The following is a 20,497-nucleotide window of genomic DNA, read 5'->3' on the forward strand; positions in this document are numbered from 1 at the left end:
TTCAGGCAGTATTTTTCTTTCTTATTGTGTAAATCCAGAACTGAGTTCATAATGAGATAAATTATTAGTAGTAGTTAGGGAAGGGAAGGAGAACAAAATCATTTTAGAATATCTAACATCTTTGAATAATTTATTGGTATTTCTTTCTTGCTTGCTTGCTTATTATTTTTTGCTTAAGTATAGTTGACACACATTGTTACATTAGATTCAGGTGTACAACTTAGTGAATTGACAAGTTTATACATTATGCTATTCTCACCGTAAGTGTACCTAACATCTGTCCCATTATATCACTATTACAATACCATTGGCTGTATTCCTTATGCTCTGCTTTTTATTCCCTTGACTCACTCTTTCCATTTAATGAATCTTATTTTCAAGATTGTATTTTTTTTTGCTTGATGGGAACACACCCTAAATTTATTTTGAGGATTTCTTTTTAACATAGAACAAACCCAAGTTCAGTGGTTTTTAAGTTGCCCTGGAGGGCTGAAGATTTGTGAAGGGTCACCTTGGAACTGGTAAGGTGGGTGAACAGATAGGGTACCACACAGTGAGCTACATGAGGGTTTTTGTACCTAATTGTATATCTAGCCCTTAGCACACTCAGTACATTGGAATGAATGAATAAACAAACTGACCCTATCCCTCCACCCTGCTTTAACTTGAGAAGTTCTGTTTTTCCTGTTTTCTTTGTTGTACTCAGAATGAGTTTTCAGGGGGAGCCTGGGTGGCTCAGTTGGCTAAGTGTCTGACTTTTGATTTTGGCTCAGGTCATGATCTCATGGTTGTGAGATTCAGCCCTTATTGGAGTCCTATGTGCTGAGGGTGGAGCCTACTTAAGTTTCTCTCTCTCCCTCTTCCTCTGCCCTTTCCCCCACCTCAAGAAAAAAAAAAAAAAAAAAAAGGAACAAGTTTTTAGCATCCTGGCTCCTCTCCCTATCATCTGCCTTCTCTTCCGCATTTCTTTCCACCACTCTTCCTAGGCCTCCAGCTCCCCTGTATCACTTGCCCCAGTGGGAGTCGGTATCTTAAAGTGATGGCCAAACACCAGTCTCCATTCACCATTGGACCAGCACAGTGATCAGAAACACTGCCAACCTGTTATGGAGATGGGCAAGCTCCCTGAAAACTGTCATGCACTGTATAAATGTAAGGCATTAGTAATAGTTTTATATAGGAGTTTATTGATTTGTCAAAGTAATTGATATCACCTTGCTGAGATTGGACAACCTCAGATATCCTGGGACTTGGGCTGTTTGGCATGCCTTCCAAGCCTTCATTGACCTCTCTTTCTACCCTTGGTTTGGAAATGCTATATATTTATTCATGTTCCATAGACTGTTTGACCCTCCCTATTCTGAGACAGAGAAAATGATTCATCTTCTCAGTGTCCTTAGGTGACACGTGATGAGCAGGTAGGTTATAAAAATAGTAAATATTTATTGTACTTCCATGCTGGGCAAGGATGATTCTATACATGATCTCATTTTACAATGAACAGCTAGCATTTTTTCTAGGATGTCAGGTATGAATGGAAGTGCTTTACATAAAATTGACTCATGTCATCCTCATTGTAACTTTATGAGTTAAATGATATTATTGCTCACATTTTACAAAAGAGAGAAAATTGAGCACAGAGAGATTCAGTAACTTACGCCCAGCTAGTAAGACAGGAAACTTGGTGAGGCAGTATTACTCTAGGCCAGAATGTGTGATGCTCACTGCTTTATCATCTCAACAATGCTGTAATTTCCTTTTATGTTTTTCTTTTTATCCCTGTGGACCCCAGAATGCTCTTCTAACTTTATAAAACTTATTTAAAAAAAGACCTGGGGCATTTATATCATTATTAAAATATCCTCTCTAGGGAAGTAGCTATGGTATTTGTTTTCTAATATGAAAATAGCTTCAGTTTTTATCTGATTATAAAAATAATTCATACTTGTGAAGATAAATGAAACAATCCAGAAAATACAAATGAGAAATCATAACTACCTACCGGTACTTGGGTAGATATGCTTTCTGACATTTCTCTATGCACATGCATGTATGTGTATATAGCATTTTTATAAATGTGACTATATTACACCTGTTGTTTTTTAACCTACTCCTAGGCTCACAGTGCAGAGGAATTGGGGATGTCTTTTCTGTGGCAGTGACTATAAGTATATGCCTTGCTTTTGAATATGATGCTGCTCTGTATGGCTGTGACAGACTTCATTTAAGCATATTCATGAACATCTAAACCACTTCCAATATTTACATGATGAGCAAATTTATGGTAAACATGATTTCTACAAATATTTTGGTTCATGGACATTTTATTACTTGGGAGCAAATTCCTGAAGGTGGGATTGTTGGCACAAAGGACATTCACATTTTTTATTGGGTATATAGTGCCAAACAAGAAAGACTGTAACAACTTCATCCTCTACAATATATTTTGAGTGTGCCCACCTCTTTTACTTCTTGCCATTGCTGATTTTGTCAATGTAAAGATGTCTGATAGTTGAAAAAATGTTTAATTTTTATTTCTGACACTCAACATTTAGTGGGGTTGAATATATATATTTATTATGATCATTGGCCATTTGTATATGCTTTGCAAATTACCTTGGAATATCCTATATCCACTACTTTTGTTAGTGACAGTTTATTTTATACTGATTTTTTATTATCTTTTTCTTTTCTTACTTTTTTTTTTTTGCATATTAAGGATATGAGTCTTGTTTATTTTATGTGTTGCAGATATTTTTCCCAGATGGTAGTTAGTTCTTCAGCCTTGTTTTAGTAGTTTATTTACTTCTTTATCTATTTATTATTTGCCACATAGGGTTTTTGAATTTTTATGTGGTCAAACAAACCTCTTCTCTAATAGTTTCTTCTGGCTTATGAGCCATTTTTAATAAAACTGTCTTAACCCCAACATTGTGGAAATGGCTTCATCTTAATAGGACATGGAACCAGACCATGTAACTGTCATTTATGTGTCTATCACTTTAAAGTTTACTGAGTTTTCACAAACACTTCCTCATTTAATTCAGTTCACAATATAATATTATTATTAATATTTCTCAGATGAAAATGAGACAAAGAGAATAAATACTCCAAATCACACATCTACTAAAGATTAGACTATAGGTTGGTCTGATGCCAAAGCCATGCTTTTAGCCCTGGAGTACACTATGATCCCTTAGGTAGATGGGAAAGCAGAGGAATAGAAAGGTGAAATGGCCTGTCTCATGCTGAAAATTATCCCCCCCTTTTTGATAGAAAGATTAGGAATGGAATCCTTAACTGTTAATATGTGTAATCAAGTGCCAGTTCAGACTTTTGAAAGGAGTTTCAGTGCAAAAGCAATCAGATGTTGAAAGGAAAAAGACATAGGAACGTTAAGGTATTAAATAATATGGGGTGTGCTTCGGATTTTAAGAATTAAGAGGATGATGTCCAAGTAGTTAAATGAATTTGTAAAAATGGGTCAGTGAGAGAGCACTATATCAGAATGCTTGGTCCATTTTCAGGCAGGCATATTGAGCAAATTCTTCCCTCATCTCATTTCCAGTAAGTAGTCAGAGCAAGTATTAAGCAGGATTTTACATGTACAATTAGAAAGGATTTCATGCCTGGTATTATACTGGATTTTGATGCAGATAAATTTCTCATTCGCAGAACACTTCCAGTCTTCAGGGCAGAATTTACCATTAGAATAAAAAGACATATAGATTTCAGTTGATATCACTTCATTAATTATCAGCACTTGCGTGAATGCACTATTTTTGGTAAGCACTGTATTTGAGACAACGCAAAAAGTAAAAGGTGTTTTGTGGGTTTTTTTTGCCCTTTTTTCCCACTGTAAGGGTAAATCTGAGTAAGGAGCAGAAAGTGCTTGACTCCTGGTCTTGCAGTGAAATGAACAGAGCTCAGTCTCATCAAAAATAATTAGGAAATTCAACACAGAGCAAGAGAAACTATATAACAATGCAAAGCTATATACCAGGAGTAATGCACGTTTTGCACAGACTGGAGCAAAACACGGGTCATCGCTTTCTAATTTACCATATTTCATAAAAGTTAAACATAATTTAAACTGTAGTGTAAGTTCCAATTTTTATGTTAGTTTGTATTCCTATTTCATTGGTGTGGATCCTCAAACCCTAATTTCTTTCATTTCTAGAAAACAAACCATTGTACCTCCCACATGAATTGCTTCTGGATCTTTCAGGACTCTTCCTGGTGATCAAGTTAATAGAAAATGGCCTAGATGTACCCTGTGAGCTCTGCTATTCTTACCTTAGCCTTGACCTCTCCTCTTACAGTTGAATTAAAGTTTATTTTATTTATTTTTGAGGGGGTGGGCAGAGACAGAGGGAGAGAGAATCCCAAGCAAGTCTTGCACCGGCAGTGTGGAGCCAGACATGGGGCTCAAACCCACGAGCTAGGAGATCATGACCTGAGCCAAAATCGAGAGTTGAGAGTCAGACACTTAACTGACTGAGACACCCAGGTGCGCCCCCCCATCCTCCCATCCCACCCTTAGAGTTGAGTTAAATCAATCATTTTTTAGGATTCAGAGCTGGAAAGAATAAGACCGTGTTCTGAGTCTCAACGTTTCTTTGCCCCTGTGTCGCACTGTGCAGCATGCTGACACCACCCTCTGTTGAGTCATGCTTCTCTCCTCTCCAAGCAAACCTTTCGTTTCCAGAGCTTCTCTGTGTTCTCAAATCCTATCAGTAGTGTTTTCTGGCCTGCAGATTTTCAGAACAGAATCCAGGGTTTCTATGGCAGTGGGGAAAGATTTTTTTCTCATCAGAAAATCAGAAAAGGCACCTCAGTGATACAGCAAACTTAATCGTTTTGGTGTTCTAACTTAAATCTTTTCCCCAAAGTTAATTACTTCTCACATCAGGGTTGTTCTTTCTAATAAAATGAAGTAATGACCATAAGAAGAAGCCGATATTTTTTTGACATGTTATAAGGAATAATGCTCAGGAATTTGGATGCTCAAGAAATTAATTGACCTTTATAGCAGTGTGTTCTCCAATCCACCAATTATTCTGGATATGGTTGTTAAGAATATGAACATCAGCCACACTTGGATTCAAATCCTGGCTGTGCCGTGTACTGTGTGGGTGTCTCTGGGCAAGTCGCTTATTTTTAAACCACAGTTTACTCATATGTCAAATGAGAATTAATGCCTTTCTCTCCTCAAAGTTACATTGAAGGCTAAATTAGGTAAGGCACATAAAATGCTTTCACAGTACCTGCCATCAAGTGAGTTCAATAAAAAGAATTCAGTTGTATCATTTAGCACTGTTACCAAACTGTTGGTGCTTCCATAAACAGCTGACCTTTAGAAAAGCTTTTTTGGCATAACATTTTCCCCCACTTCCTTATACCTTCGCTTCATCATGAACGAGGGCCAATGTGTTCAAGATTGGGATACTAAGAAAAAATAACTCTATGGCTCTTGTTCCAAAGGACTTCAGGAGATAAACAATTCCACTTTTCGCTTTTACTGCCTTCGCTTGTTTAAATATCATGTGTGCATTTTCATGGCATTTACAATCCTAGAAACGTCTACAGGGCAAGAAAATAAGTGTACCACCCATAAGTGTTCCACTTTTTGCTCTGGTATTTATTCATCAGATTTCTTCTACAAGTGACAGTAGTTTGGGAAACTTGCAAGCCTTAAATATTGTATTCAATGTTCTGCATGCCAAACATATGGTCTCCTCTTTCAAGAAATAGAGAAGGAAGGACTTGGAAGAATATACAAATTTGTACAGTGGGTTGATGGCATTAATTGCATGCAGAAAAGATAACAAAAGAGCACAATTAGTTCTACCCACATAATTGGTATGAACCTCACAAGACTTTTGGCTGGTTATAAAGTCAGCCGATTAAATAAAAAGATTGCCACTTCTCATATATTGTTTAATTGGAGCAGGTGATCTCTGGCTGAGACCTGTGGTGTATTGATCTGATTCCATAAACATTTACTGAATGTCTGTTCTGTGCCAGGCACTGGCTCAGCTTTGAAATTACAAAGGTGAATAAGACAAAGACCCTGTTTTCAAGGAAGGTAGAATGCAAAATTCATAATTTATGCTTGAGGATTTACTTCCTGACTATTCTCACTGCTCAAATGGCAAGGCGTGCACATTTGAAATGTGAATATCCTCATGAGTAATTTATCAAATATGTTCCCTTTTCGTAATATCTCATATGGCAGTATTGCATAGAGTTAATTGCCAGATTACAAGGGGCCCTTTTGTATTTCTGCATATAAACACTTCTACATTTAGTGGTAGTGTATTCATGTGTGGCTGGGTATGAAATATAATTTAACCTTGTTCCTGATTCCTTAAGTAGTAAGAGAAGGGAATGTATAGGAAATATCAAAAAACCTAGCTTCATGATAATTTCTAATAAACACTTTTTCCAGGGCAATAATACTTTATACTCAAGCTGAAAAATGACATAAAGAAAGTTTGAGTAAATTCATGGCATTGGTTTCTAGACTGTGAAACTTTAGAAGTGTTATTTTATTAATTTCAAGTCAGTTTCTAGACTAGTACAGACTGGAATAAGAATGTAAGATATCATTCTTCTAAAGAAAAATTAAGGGAACTGGGAATGTGTAGGCTCTTAGGACAGGTGAGTTCTACTTGACTTTCTTAAGGATGTTGGGGCCAGAAAATGGACAATTAATTTGCATTGCTGTTTTCCCCCGCATAGCTTGCTTTCTGAAAATTGGAACTGCTAATGATGCATGATGATTATGACCTCTTCCTCCTTCCCTTCCCTCTTATGTTTATTGAGCATCCGAACTCCTTAATGTTATTCTTTATAACAAGTCAAAAAACAGATTCTTAGGGTCACTGCTTCATTTTATTAGAGTACTCCTATGTTTATTGAACACAAGACACTGTGCTGGTCAGGAAAATGAGGCCCTGCATAGAACTGATGTCACTTCTGAGGTCAAAGTAGTAGATCCAATAATGTAGGTGCTCTAGAGCAGTGCAGTAGTCATTCTGCTCCTATTTTCTGGTTGTGTCACTTTGGACCAGTTACTGATCTCTTTATGTTTTTGTTTCTTATTTTAAATGAAAAGTATTACCTGTCTAATGGGTTGATGTGAGATTTAGAGACAGGTGTTCATTTGTTCAATCATCAAATATTTGTTGAGCACCTACTATTCTGTCTGATACTGTTCTGAATTCTTGGAAAACAATGGTGAACTAAAAAAGATTCCTGGGTGGCTGGATGGGCTCAGTCGGTTAATCATCCAACCCTTGGTTTCAGCTTAGGTCATGTTCTCACTGTTTTGTGAGTTCAAGCCCTGCATTGGGCTCTGGTCTGGCAGTGCAGAGGCTGCTTGGGATTCTCTGTCTCCCTCTCTCTCTGCTCCTCCCCCACTCATGCTGTATCTGTCTCTCTCAAAATAAATACACTTAAAAAATTTTTTTAAAAGATGGGATTGTGCCTGCAATGTTAACATCTGAGGAATAGTAAGAAGGAAGCCAATGTGGCTACAGGACTGTGAAGAAGGGTGAGGGAAAATTATATATATTAACATACGCTGGAAGTGTCTGACCAATAACAGGTACTATTGAATTATATGATTACAGCAGGAGAAGATGAATGGGCTGAGGTAGGCATCAAACTGTTTTTGTGGAACCCATGGTATTTGAGGTGTGCCTTAAGGGGCAGGTAAGAAATAGACAGTGCCTGCTAGCTAGCCCAAATTTTGTTATTTTGTCTTTGTACTGTAAAGAGGCTAGAACCCAAACTGTTTTGCCATCATAGTGACATGATCTAACCAAGCCTCTTGTTTTATTGCCAAAGACTGAATGTTGTAATATCCTTCTCCCGCCAATATTCTGCACATCCCTTACATATCGCCAAAGAAACATGCATATGTAGCATGTGTAAATGTACATACAATATGTTGTATGTACAGGTAAGATGTATGTAAACGTGAGAAGAGAGAAATGATGAGATTTCCTTTTCTTCCAACGGAAAATTCCTAGGAAATGAACAGTTTGGGTCACTTACAAAGCTACATTGTAATGCCCATTTTAAAATGAAATTCAATATAAAATCATGATTTTAATGATCTGTTTTCAACCATCTTTCTGTTAATGGCCAGTTATACTTAATTTATTCAGCAATTGGAGTTCCTTGGTGTACAGAATCCCTGTGGCATTTTCTACCTCTATTTCCTTATTGTTGCTCTCTTTATTTGTATCTCTTTCAATTTAAAGGGGTTGTTTGGGGGGCTTCTGAAAATATAAACATGAGTGAGACTTTCCCAGACCATATTAGGCCAACATAAATGATGACTCACCATGAGTAACTCAATTGAGATGGTGATTAACAATTTCTATTTTTGTGGAAGAAATATGGTTAACATCTTAGAGTTCTTTATATATCATTAGCAAATCTAATTTTTTTACAATAATCTTTGATATATTTTCCTATTTTAAGAAAACACATTAGAGTGGTGTTTACACCTAAAAATCCAGCCTTTTTCACTCGGCTTATATCTTATTACCGGAATTTCTGTGAATGTGTTTCATTATTGATATTCTCTCAGACTTGAAGATGAAGTGACAAATAATCTTTGACTTTTGTACACAAGGTAGAGTTTTTAGGTGGGGAGGTTTTGTTGCTCCTGTCTCCAAGACTCCAAGAGCATATTACGGGAAGAAAGCCAAGAGAAAAATTTTCTTTTAAACCTCAGGGATGTATTACTGCTTTACAATTACTTGAAAGATGAATAAAATTCTTTGACAAACTATGTTATTTTAGGTGATGATTATGAATCATTAAGAAACCGAAGCTTCTTCTAGTATGCATTAAAAGCCATTTTGCCTTGGATTTTATAGTGTTATTACTCTTCAACTTCTCCTGAGCACTATAATTATTCTAGGTGGTTATATAAATTGAATTTAGAGAGTCTCTATTAATTAGACAAACCATTGCTATCTTGTCTGCAATTCTGAATCACTTGCCCACCACTGCTCTCCAAATAAAGAAATTTCAAATTTATTTTAACGTGTGGTCTGTTCTTGATTTATGTGACTATTGATTATTCATGGCTCATTTTATATCCTAGGCCAAGAAGATGCATTAGATTTATCCTGTGGCTTCATTTGTCTTGACAAATCGCTGCCCCAACCTCTCCTTAGGAATAAAATTTTAACTTAGTACCATGTTAGAAGCCATTTTCAAGTAGATGTTATTAGAAAAAATAATATATAATAAATATGTATTTTTTAGGTAATTTTTTACAATTAAACAAAGAAAATGACTTTTTTCTTTACGTAGCAATTTAAGTAGACAGATACACCAATCCATGAAACTTGAAGGGAAAGATACCTTGCTATGTGTAAATTACTTCAGTGTTAAAAAATGTAGTTGGGGCACCTGGGTGGCTCAGTCGTTTGGGCGTCCGACTTTGATTTTGGCTCAGATCATGATCTCCTGGTTGGTGAGATGGAGTCCTGCCTCAGGCTCTGCACTGACAGCACAGACCCTGCTTGGGATTTTCTCTCTCCCTCTCTTTCTGCCTCTCCACCGCTCGTGTTTTCTCTTTCAAAAATAAATAAATATGCTTTAAAAAATGTAGCTGAGGGGCGCCTGGGTGGCTCAGTCAGTTAAATGTCTGACTTTGGCTCAGGTCATGATCTTGCGGTTCATGAGTTCAAGCCGTGTGTCGGGCTCTGTGCTGACAGCTCAGAGCCTGGAGCCTGCTTCACATTCTGTGTCTCCCTCTCTCTCTGCCCCTCCCCTGTTCACGCTCTGTCTCTCAATAATAAATAAACGTTAAAAAATTAAAAAAAATGTAGTTGAGGCTTTCTGTTCCATCTCATTTTTACACTCAAAATGGCTTATAAAGATGATTAATTGTATATTTAATTATGTTGTACTTGTGCATGGCAGATTGCTCCTTGAGGCAATGATTAAAACACAGTAAGATCTAAGGGAAACTAAGAGCTAATAGAGCAAGGCAAGGGAATGGAAGACTAGAATCTGGTATGACTCAGCAAACATTTAAGGGCTAAAAGATAAAGAAGATTGAGATTTCAACACATCCCCAAAGGCAAGGGAATTAAAAGCAAAAGTGAATTACTGGGACCTTATGAAGATAAAAAGCTTCTGCACAGCAAAGGAAACAACCAACAAAACTAAAAGGCAACCAACGGAATGGGAAAAGATATTTGCAAATGACATATCGGACAAAGGGCTAGTCTCCAAAATCTATATAGAGCTCACCAAACTCCACACCCGAAAAGCAAATAACCCAGTGAAGAACTGGGCAGAAAACATGAATAGACACTTCTCTAAAGAAGACATCCGGATGGCCAACAGGCACATGAAAAGATGTTCAGCGTCGCTCCTTATCAGGGAAATACAAATCAAAACCACACTCAGGTATCACCTCACGCCAGTCAGAGTGGCCAAAATGAACAAATCAGGAGACTATAGATGCTGGAGAGGATGTGGAGAAACGGGAACCCTCTTGCACTGTTGGTGGGAATGCAAATTGGTGCAGCCGCTCTGGAAAGCAGTGTGGAGGTTCCTCAGAAAATTAAAAATAGACCTACCCTATGACCCAGCAATAGCACTGCTAGGAATTTATCCAAGGGACACAGGAGTACTGATGCATAGGGACACTTGTACCCCAATGTTCATAGCAGCACTCTCAACAATAGCCAAATTATGGAAAGAGCCTAAATGTCCATCAACTGATGAATGGATAAAGAAATTGTGGTTTATATACACAATGGAATACTACGTGGCAATGAGAAAAAATGAAATATGGCCTTTTGTAGCAACGTGGATGGAACTGGAGAGTGTGATGCTAAGTGAAATAAGCCATACAGAGAAAGACAGATACCATATGGTTTCACTCTTATGTGGATCCTGAGAAACTTAACAGGAACCCATGGGGGAGGGGAAGGAAAAAAAAAAAAAAAGAGGTTAGAGTGGGAGAGAGCCAAGGCATAAGAGTCTGTTGAGAACTGAGAACAAACTAAGGGTTGATGGGGGTGGGAGGGAGGAGAGGGTGAGTGATGGGTATTTAGGAGGGCACCTTTTGGGATGAGCACTGGGTGTTGTATGGAAACCAATTTGACAATAAATTTCATATATAAATAAAAAAAAAGAAGATTGAGATTTGATTGTTGTCATCAGTTAATTTTCAATTTATTATTATAAAGTGGTAACATAATTATTCATGATAAATTTATTCATGATAAATTATTCATGATAAACATATTGTTATGTTAGGGCATTTTAATACATTTTATTGTTCTTTAACATGTACCAGCCCCTTTAATCCTCAAGACAAACCTGAGATAGGCAGGCTTAGGTAAAAGTAATCTTTGGTCATAATATATATATTTTTCAGTATCTTCCCTCCCCCAGCTTTATTGAGATATAACTGACATATAATATTGTGTAAGTTTAAGGTGTACAATGTCATGAATTGAAATATAAATATCATGTGAAACAGAGGAGTATGTAAAGCACTTTATATTTCTTGAGCTTTTAAAAGTTACACTTGTTGAGATGAGCACTGGGTGTTTTCTGGATACCAACTTGACAATAAATTATATTTAAAAAAAAATTAAAAGAGAAAAAGGATGGGGAAAAAAAAGAGAAAAAGGATGGGGAAAAAAGTTAACTAGTTAAAAGACTTATTCCACCAACTTGAAATGCTGATTCTCATTTACAAAATGTTCATATGCGATGGGCTCAGTTCTTCTTCTATTCTATTTTATTGATCAAGATGTCTATTTGTGAACCAATGTCATGTTTTATTAATTTATACATCTTTGTAATATATTTTGATATCTTATGGGACCCAATTCCAGGCTTTAGCTATTCCTGAGCATTGTGTCTTCTATATGAATTTCATAATTATCTTGTTAAGTTCCATGAAAACATTCTATTGGACTCTTGATTAATATTGCATTGAATTTATAGGCTAACTTTAGATCATTAGCTTATTTATAGCTTTCCCTTCATGCACATGCATATCTCCATTTATTTGGGTATTCTTCACTCAACAAATATGTCCTTCACTCAACAGATATGTTTTAAACACATACTATTCTTAGGTCACTGTTATACGTGTTGGGGATAGAACATTGATTAAAATGTCCCTACTTTTAAGTAGCTTATATTTTAGTGGGGGGAAAAGAGAAAAATAGGATTCAAATATATAATATATAGTTGTCTCCATAAAGATCTTGAGTATTTCTTGTTAGGTTTATTTCTGGGTATTTCACAGTTTTTCCTATGATTCTCTTTTTTATGTTCTTTCTAAAATTACCCTTTTATTTGGTTATTGCTGGTATATAGGAGAATTACTGATGCTTGTATGTTGATTTTATATCCTGTTACACTATGAACTTAGTCCTAGTATTTTAACAGTTGATTCCATTTGGTTTTCTATTAAGTAACAATCCTGCATAATGACTATTTATCTCCTCAATCCTAGCCTACATGTTTTATTTCATTTTTCCTTGTCTTACTACATTTCTAGGATGATTAGTAAAATATGTAATAGTAGCTATGAAAGTGAACATCTTTTTTCCTTTATCTACTTTTAATGGAATACTTCTCATTTCATAATAAAGCATGATGTTTACTATTTCTTTCTTCAATGGAGCAGGGCAATTTTTCTCCTATTTATAATTTTTAAAGTACTTTTTTAAAGTAAAAAAATTTTCAACATTTATTAAGAAGTTCGTGTGTGTGTGTGTGTAAAACATGTTAATGTAGTGAATTGTGTTGATCTCTCTCCCTATTTTTCAATTCTCAGATATATAGTGATTATAAAAGTATTAAGTGTCTACAGGTACAGGCAATGTTCTAGGCACTTGAGTTGCATCAGTGAACAAACACTCCAAAATTCCTGACTTCAAGAAGCTTACATTCTAATAATGGAAGACATAAAATAATAAATATGACAAATGAGAAAATTATATTTTTATTTTTTATTTAGTTTTAAATATTTATTTATTTTGAGAGGGAGAGTGTGAGTGGGGAGGTGTGGAGAGAGAAGGAGAGAGAAAAATCCTAAGCAGGCTCCATGCTGTCAGCGTAGAAACGTGAGCCAAAATCAAGAGTTGGATGCTTAACCAAAGAGCCACCCAGGTGCCCAGAAAATGGTATTTTTAGTAGGAAGGGATAGTGCAATGTAAAACAGAGACAGCAGAGCTGGTAAGGGGAATCAGGTGTAGGGAGGGAGTTTGTAATGGATTTGGATGGGCTGACATTGCTGATTCTGAGCAGGGGAGCGGCCTGGCCTGCCTTGTGGCTGTGCGGATTCACTCTGCACTAACAGACTATGGGAGGGACGAGAAAGAGAGGAAGGACATGTGTGTAAAAGCTCCTTATAGTAAAACAGGAGGGAGTTGATAGAGACAGAACAGACCTGGTGAGTGGTAGTGGAAGTGATGAAAATCTACTTCTAATTTAAGTAGAGCTAACAGAGTTTTCTGGATTTTTTATTGCATTTAGGTTATGAGAGGAAGAGAGGGGTTAAATTTTTTGGCCTCAGCAACCTGATCATGATGCTTTTTTTCTTTTAGTAAATGGCTAGATTTGATTTGCTAACAATTTGTTCAGGACTTTTGCAATGATATTCTAAAGTTGTGCTAGGTTTGCTAGGTTTGTCTGTTCTTCCATAAGCCATGCCTTTGAAAATACATAGGGTAGCTTTTTGTATGTTTAAGAGCAGTTTGTAGAAAATGAATGTTCTCTTACTTAAAAGTTTGGTTAGGCTTGCTCAAAAAGTCATTTAGACCTTTACTCTTTTTTTTTTGGATAGTGAAGGGATATGTCGGGGGTCTCTAAAGACCAAGTTTGGTGATTTGCTAGAAGGACTCACAGGATTCAGTGTTTAGTTTAACTCATGGCTAAGATTTATTACAGCAAAAGGGTACAAGGCAAAATTAAGAAAGGGCAAAGTTTCATGGGACAAAGTCTGGAGGAAACCAGGTGGAAGCTTCCAAGAGTCCTTGCCCAGTGTGATCTTGTGGGGTATGCTTAATTCTACTAGCAACAAGATGAACACGTGAAGTGAAGTGCACCAAAGAAGCACATTGGAGACTCAGCACCCACAGTTTTTTTTATCAGGGGCTGGTTACATAAGCACCCTCTGTATAATAAGCACCCAAATTCCAGACTCCCAGAAGGAATGCAGGTTAGCATAAACCATATTCTTTGTACAAACAATTTAGGCACAGTGAGCCACTCGTTTAGAGAAAGTTTTATTTTATTATTATTTTTTAAGCTTATTTACTTATTTTGAGAGAGACAGAGAGTGAATGTGAGTGGGGCAGAGACACAGAGAGAGAGAGAGAGAGAGGTGAGAAAGAGAATCCCAGACAGGCTCCATGCTCTCAGTGCAAGCCCAGTAAGGGGCTGGAATCGATGAACCATGAGACCGTGACCTGAGCTGAAACCAAGAGTCGGATGCTCAACCGACTGAGCTATCCAGACGCCCCTAAGAAAGTTTTATATTAATGTAAGGAAGCATTTACTGGTCACTAGCCAAGAGCCAGCTTGGAAAACTGATCTAATGATAGCAGTCTCAGTTCTGTTGTAACTTTTTTGCATGGAGGAATTGGGTGTCATAGAGATAGGAGGTAGATTGGATTGATTGCTGTTTGAATCTCTTCTGTATTATTGATTCATTCAGAATTTTAACTTTTTCATGAGATAATTTACTTTTCCCTAGAAAACTTGTCATTTTAACTAGGTTTCATATTTATTGACAGTTGTTCATACTATTGCCTTATAATACTATTTTTCAGTTTCTTTTCTTTTTTTTTTTATTGTTGACTTGTGCCTTGTCTCAGATTATACTTGCTAAAAGTTTGTCTCTGTTAATTTTTAAAATCTTGATAATTATAGGTTAACATGAAGTCATATGAAATAATACAAAGAGATCCCATATGTCCTTTACTCAGCTTCTCCGATGGTTGTACTATTTTGCAAAGCTTGAGTATAATACCACAACCAGTATTCTGACATTGATGCAATCCACTCATCTTACTCAAGTTTCCTCAGTTTTGCTTGTACTCGTGTGTGTGTGTGTGTGTGTGTGTGTATTCTATACAATTTTATCACATGGCCAGATTTGTGTTTACAATGCCGCAGTCAAGATACTAAAGAGTTCCATCACCACAGTAATCTCTCCTATTGCCCTTTCATATGTACACGTGCCTCCCTCCAACTCCCTCCTATACACACACACTTCCCCATTCTAATCCACTGGCAATCACTAATCTGCTTTCCATTTCTAAGAATTTTTCATTTCAAAAAGGTATATAAATGGAAACATACACTATATAATCTTTTGGCATTGACATTTCATGGAGCGTAATTTCCTGGAGATTCACCCAAATTGTTGTGTGTGTCAATAATCCCTTCCCTTTAATTGCTGAGCAGTAGTAAATAGTATGTATATAAACAGACATCTGGAATGTTTTCAGTTTTTTGGCAAATGTGAATAAGCTGCTATGAACACTTGTTGACAACGTTTTGTGTGAACATACATTTTCATTTCTTTAGGATAAATGCACCAGAGTGCAGTTTCTGGGTCTTATGGTAATTGTGTGTTTAGTTTTATAAGAAACTACCAAACTATTTTCTGGAGAGGTGTATGATTTTATTTTATTTATTTGTATATTAAAACAATTTTTTTAAAGTTTATTTATTTATTTGAGAGAGAGACAGAGAGATGGAGCAGGGGAGGAGCAGAGAGAGAGGGAGAGAGAGAATTCCAAGCAGGTTCTGTGCTGTTAGTGCAGAGCTCAATGTGGGCTCAATCCCACAAACCGTGAGATCATGCCCTGAGCCAAAATCAAGTGTTGGATGCTTAACCGACTGAGTCACCCAGGCACCCCCTGATATCAAACTTTTCATTTAGTTTATTATTTAATTTCACTTATTAATTTAGTTTATTAATTTAAAAATTTACTCTTTGCCTTTTCTTTGAATTTTTTTGTTTTTATATGGAAAATTGAGATTGGAGGTAGATCATACCGATTACTATTTCAGTTTAATTTAATTTATTTTAATATTTTTATTTTCTACTAAACATAACCTGTTGCTGAAAATTCCCTCTGAGAATATCCTTGGGCATCGCCCACAGATTTTGATATTCAGTACTTTCATTATTGTTATATTTCCTGTTTCCAATTTGTCTGGAAATTTATTCCTTAATTTGTGAGTTATTTAAAATTGTTTTATTTCCCAGTTAAAATTTTTGCTTTGCTCTTTGAGCTTAATATAGTTATGTTTAATTTGAATTTTGCTTTGTAGGAATTAATGTATGTTTACCATGCTTCTTCTCTTTCCCCACCTCCTTTTCTGCCTCTCATGGAATTGACTATCTTGTTGTGTTCAGTGGTATTGTTATAGTTGTTTATTTATTTCTCCTTTAATGATTTGGAAGTGAAACAATCCTTCGGTTGGCATTCTAAATCTTAATGCACATACTTGACCCTTTACAAATGGTTTTATTGAACATTGGCACGCCATAAATTACGTACATTTTAAATCTAAAATTTTGTATTTTGAAAGAGTACATTTCAAATATATATATATATATATATATATGTTTGATACACATATTTTAATATATATGTATATTTTTTTAACATGGCTAAAATTACTGTTATTCCATCTTGTCCAAGGAAAGAACTCCAGAATTCTTTCACTTTTCTCTTTTTCTTCCCTGCCCTGTTGATTATCATGTTGCATCATCTAGAATTTGTCTCATGCTGTTGTTGCCATTATTAGCAATCACTTCTTATTTATAGCTGTTGAGTTCCAATCCATTTGTCTGGATGTTAGAGCTTTGTTTTCCTTCTTTGTATATATGCTGTGTCCCATCTTGCAGAGTTCCTAAGAATTTTCTTGAATCTAGGGTTTGCTGAGGGTTCCTCATTTAAGTCTCAGTAAGCCATTTTGTAATTTCTAGGAATTTGGAGTGAGAAGGAGAGACCACAGCATGTTCTAAGGCCACCATCTTGACCAGGAACTCAGGAGACAGGTGTGTGAACAGGAGGCAGGCAGATATTTGGAGGTGAAACTTGTCTGTTAAATCTCTGCTTATCTCTGCTCCCCTGACTACTAACTGAGTAGTTGACCTCACTGAGCTTCAGTTTCGTAACCTGTGAAATGGATGTCATAGCAGTCTTGTGAAGGTGAAATGAACTGAAGAATGACAAACAACCCTGTATTACTACATACTTGATGCTTATGGTTTCTTTTCTCTTTTTAGGTCAGACAAAATGAAATACGATACTTTTATACAAACTAAGTTATGAACATATTGAATATATTACCCCCAAGAGTTTGTTTAGTTTGTATACATTACTATGTTTGAAAATTGTTTATATAAAGGTCTTGGGTGATATTTTCATAATGGAGTATTGAGAATATCCTTGGGATTTCTAAGAACATATCTCCAGTACTTTGAAGATAGCATTGTGGTAGACGACTTCCATCTTGCACAATGCCCTCATGGAAATTTAATAGCAGGAGAGCATTGATTATGAGTTGATTGCTGAGTTATTTATGTGCCATTAAGTAGGGCACGGGCCCAGAGCAAGTTTCAGATGGCTCTACTTTGTGCCTGTCATTTGACACTCCAGCCAGGAAACCCAAGCTTGGGAACCGCTCCCTGTTTTACAGAAAATAAACAAATGATCAGGGAATGACAAAAAGATGTCCCTTACTATTAAGGTTCTATTTGCTTTTACTTTCTGATAATTGTCACTCAAACTCTTAGTTTAGGTATGGTTCCCAGTTTTTCAACCCTGCAGGCGTTCCCGGATTGCAGCTTCTTGATTTCGCGTCCTGGATATGAATCCCCTTGGACTCCAGGCCCCTTTTTATATAACCTTGGGAGTTGCCCTTTCCTTAAGACTGGCACGAAACAGTCAATGAGACTATCATGTGGGAGTGAATAAAAAATGTATGATAAACTAGGAAACAGTCAGCCTGGCACTGTGAAGACAAATCATGGCAGACTTATTTCATTTTCTTCTCTGATAGAGTGACAGGCCTCATAAACAAGGGGGAGTAATGGACAAGATCTATGTTGCTTCCTTATAATCACTCCTGAAACACTCCAGGTATGACTGGGCCATATTTTATGTTTTCATATAGATGAGAAACATAGGATCTTTGTCACTAAGCCTGATTAATCTTCCCAGTTTCCCTGAGACAGTGTATCCAAACCAACATGCTGGAGGTTATGCTAACAAAAAGCAGGGCAGCAGAATTAAATAATTAAAGAGAAAACTCTTTTTATCTAGGATGACCCTGAGAGGCTTTATACATGTGGGAAATTGTAGTCAGAGTTACAGGAAGGGGTTTGGATTGTAAGATTAAGAAAAAACATTGGGGCTTGAAGATGCCAAGCAGTATCTTCACAAAATATCCAGGAAAAATTGAGATGATATTGTAAGTTGTCCAATGAAGGACATAGTTTTTGTTTTTGAGACCCCTTAGGTAAGGTGTTAGAAAATAATTTGAACTGAGTTGGATTCTCATTCCCTGTTCAATCCAGTAAACTGTCTTTGCAAACATGTACCTTTCATGTGCTTTCATGGGGAAAATGGAATGAGAAACTACATGGATGTCACAGAAAATGAGACCAGAAAAAGAAGTCTTGTAATTAAAGAAAAAAAAAAAAAACCCAGACTTTCTCATTTGTATCCTACAAATTAGATGGTGGGTGAACAACATGCCTTTGCCATTTTTTTTTTTTTTTTTTGAGAGAGAGAGAGAGCACAAACAGGGGAGGGGCAGAGAGAGAGAGAGAGAGAGAGCAAGACACAGAATCTGAACCAGGCTCCAGGCTCTGAGGTGTCAGCACAAGCCCAACACAGGGCTCGAACCCATGAACTGTGAGATCATGACCTCAGCTGAAGTCAGCTGCTTAATTGACTGAGCCACCCAGGTGCCCCACAACATGACTTTTATATGTGAATGGTGGTCTGTTTATTTAAACTTTATGAGTTTAACAATTTCAATTGAGAAGCAAAGGGGAAAAGACTAGCGGTATTCTGTTAATTGTTCAACAGAGAGCTAGACACATCTTATATTTTCAGTATCCAACCTTTTCTTTAAAAGAGAGGATGCGGGGTGCCTGGGTGGCGCAGTCGGTTAAGCGTCCAACTTCAGCCAGGTCACGATCTCGCGGTCCATGAGTTCGAGCCCTGCATCAGGCTCTGGGCTGATGGCTCAGAGCCTGGAGCCTGTTTCCGATTCTGTGTCTCCCTCTCTCTCTGCCCCTCCCCCGTTCATGCCGTTCATGCTCTGTCTCTCTCTGTCCCAAAAATAAATAAACGTTGAAAAAAAAATTTAAAAGAGAGGATGGGGGAGCCTGGGTGGCTCAGCTGGTTAAGTGTCTCACTTCAGCTTAGGTCATGATCTCACCGTTGGTGGGTTCCAGCCCTGCATCAGGCTCTGTGCTGACAGCTCAGACCTTGGAACCTGCTTTCAGATTCTGTTTCTCACTCTCTTTCTGCCCCTCCCCTGCTTGCACTCTGTCTCTCTCTCTCTGTCTCAAAAATAAATAAACATTAAAAATTAAAAAAAAATAATAAATAAGAGAGAGGATGGATTATTCTCATTCTTAATAGAAATTATGAACAATGTTGACTCAAGTGAAATATGTATTTGTGTAAAAGAGAAGAAAGTGGCTTTGTTATAGAATGAGCTTCTGTTTCCTCTACATTGCAGCTTGATCACTATTTCACTAGAAGTCTTCTCTGACCTTCCAATGTAGGTAATCTCAGCCTTTAATAAACTCCCAACACCAAGTATGTGTCTGTCTGTCTGTCTGTGTGACACACCTCCCCATACAAAGGCCGTTTGTAATTTTTTAATTTAATCTTTTCCACTAGATAGACTGTAAGCTCCCCTGAACACAGGGAATGTGCACATTTGCTCCCCGTTTTCTAACAAGAACCTAGTATGATGTCTGATACTTATTAGATGCTCAGTAAATGAATGAGACAACGAATGAATGAATGAATGTAGTCAAGACATTAAAATACTGGGGAAAATTTGGAAAAAAAAAGCAAACACACCGTGAAGTTGAATAAAACTGTAGCTGTTGTCTGTGAAGCGATTTGTCACGTAGAAGTTTTATAGTAGGTGTGTTACCTTTTTGAGTAAGGAAGGCAACCTTCCAACCATATGGAAGAGGCAGAACAATGGGTAGGTGGCAACACCATCACATTCTGGGTGGGTGGCAGATGGATGAGAAATGGGCCTGGCTCCAGCCTTGGGTTAGGCCCATCTCAGTGACTGTTAGTGAACACATTTCTCTTTTAGTACGCCATTGAAAGCCTATTTAAAAGCACTCTGAAAAAAAAAAAAAAAAGAAAGGAAGGAAGAAAGAAAGGCATTCTGTGGGGGCCTTGTGATACGGCGAGTGGGTATG

The 20,497-nt window shown here is 36.9% G+C and overlaps 1 protein-coding gene across 1 annotated transcript in view; it reads left to right on the forward strand.

Moving 5' to 3' along the window:
• KCNH5 (potassium voltage-gated channel subfamily H member 5) overlaps nucleotides 1-20,497 on the forward strand; it is a 306,984-nt gene that overhangs the window by 120,002 nt on the left and 166,485 nt on the right. The gene's annotated exons all lie outside the window — the stretch shown is intronic.

The sequence above is a fragment of the Puma concolor genome, chromosome B3 (assembly GCF_028749965.1).
Source record: "Puma concolor isolate L17-30 chromosome B3, mPumCon1.1.hap2, whole genome shotgun sequence".
Lineage (NCBI taxonomy): Eukaryota > Metazoa > Chordata > Mammalia > Carnivora > Felidae > Puma > Puma concolor.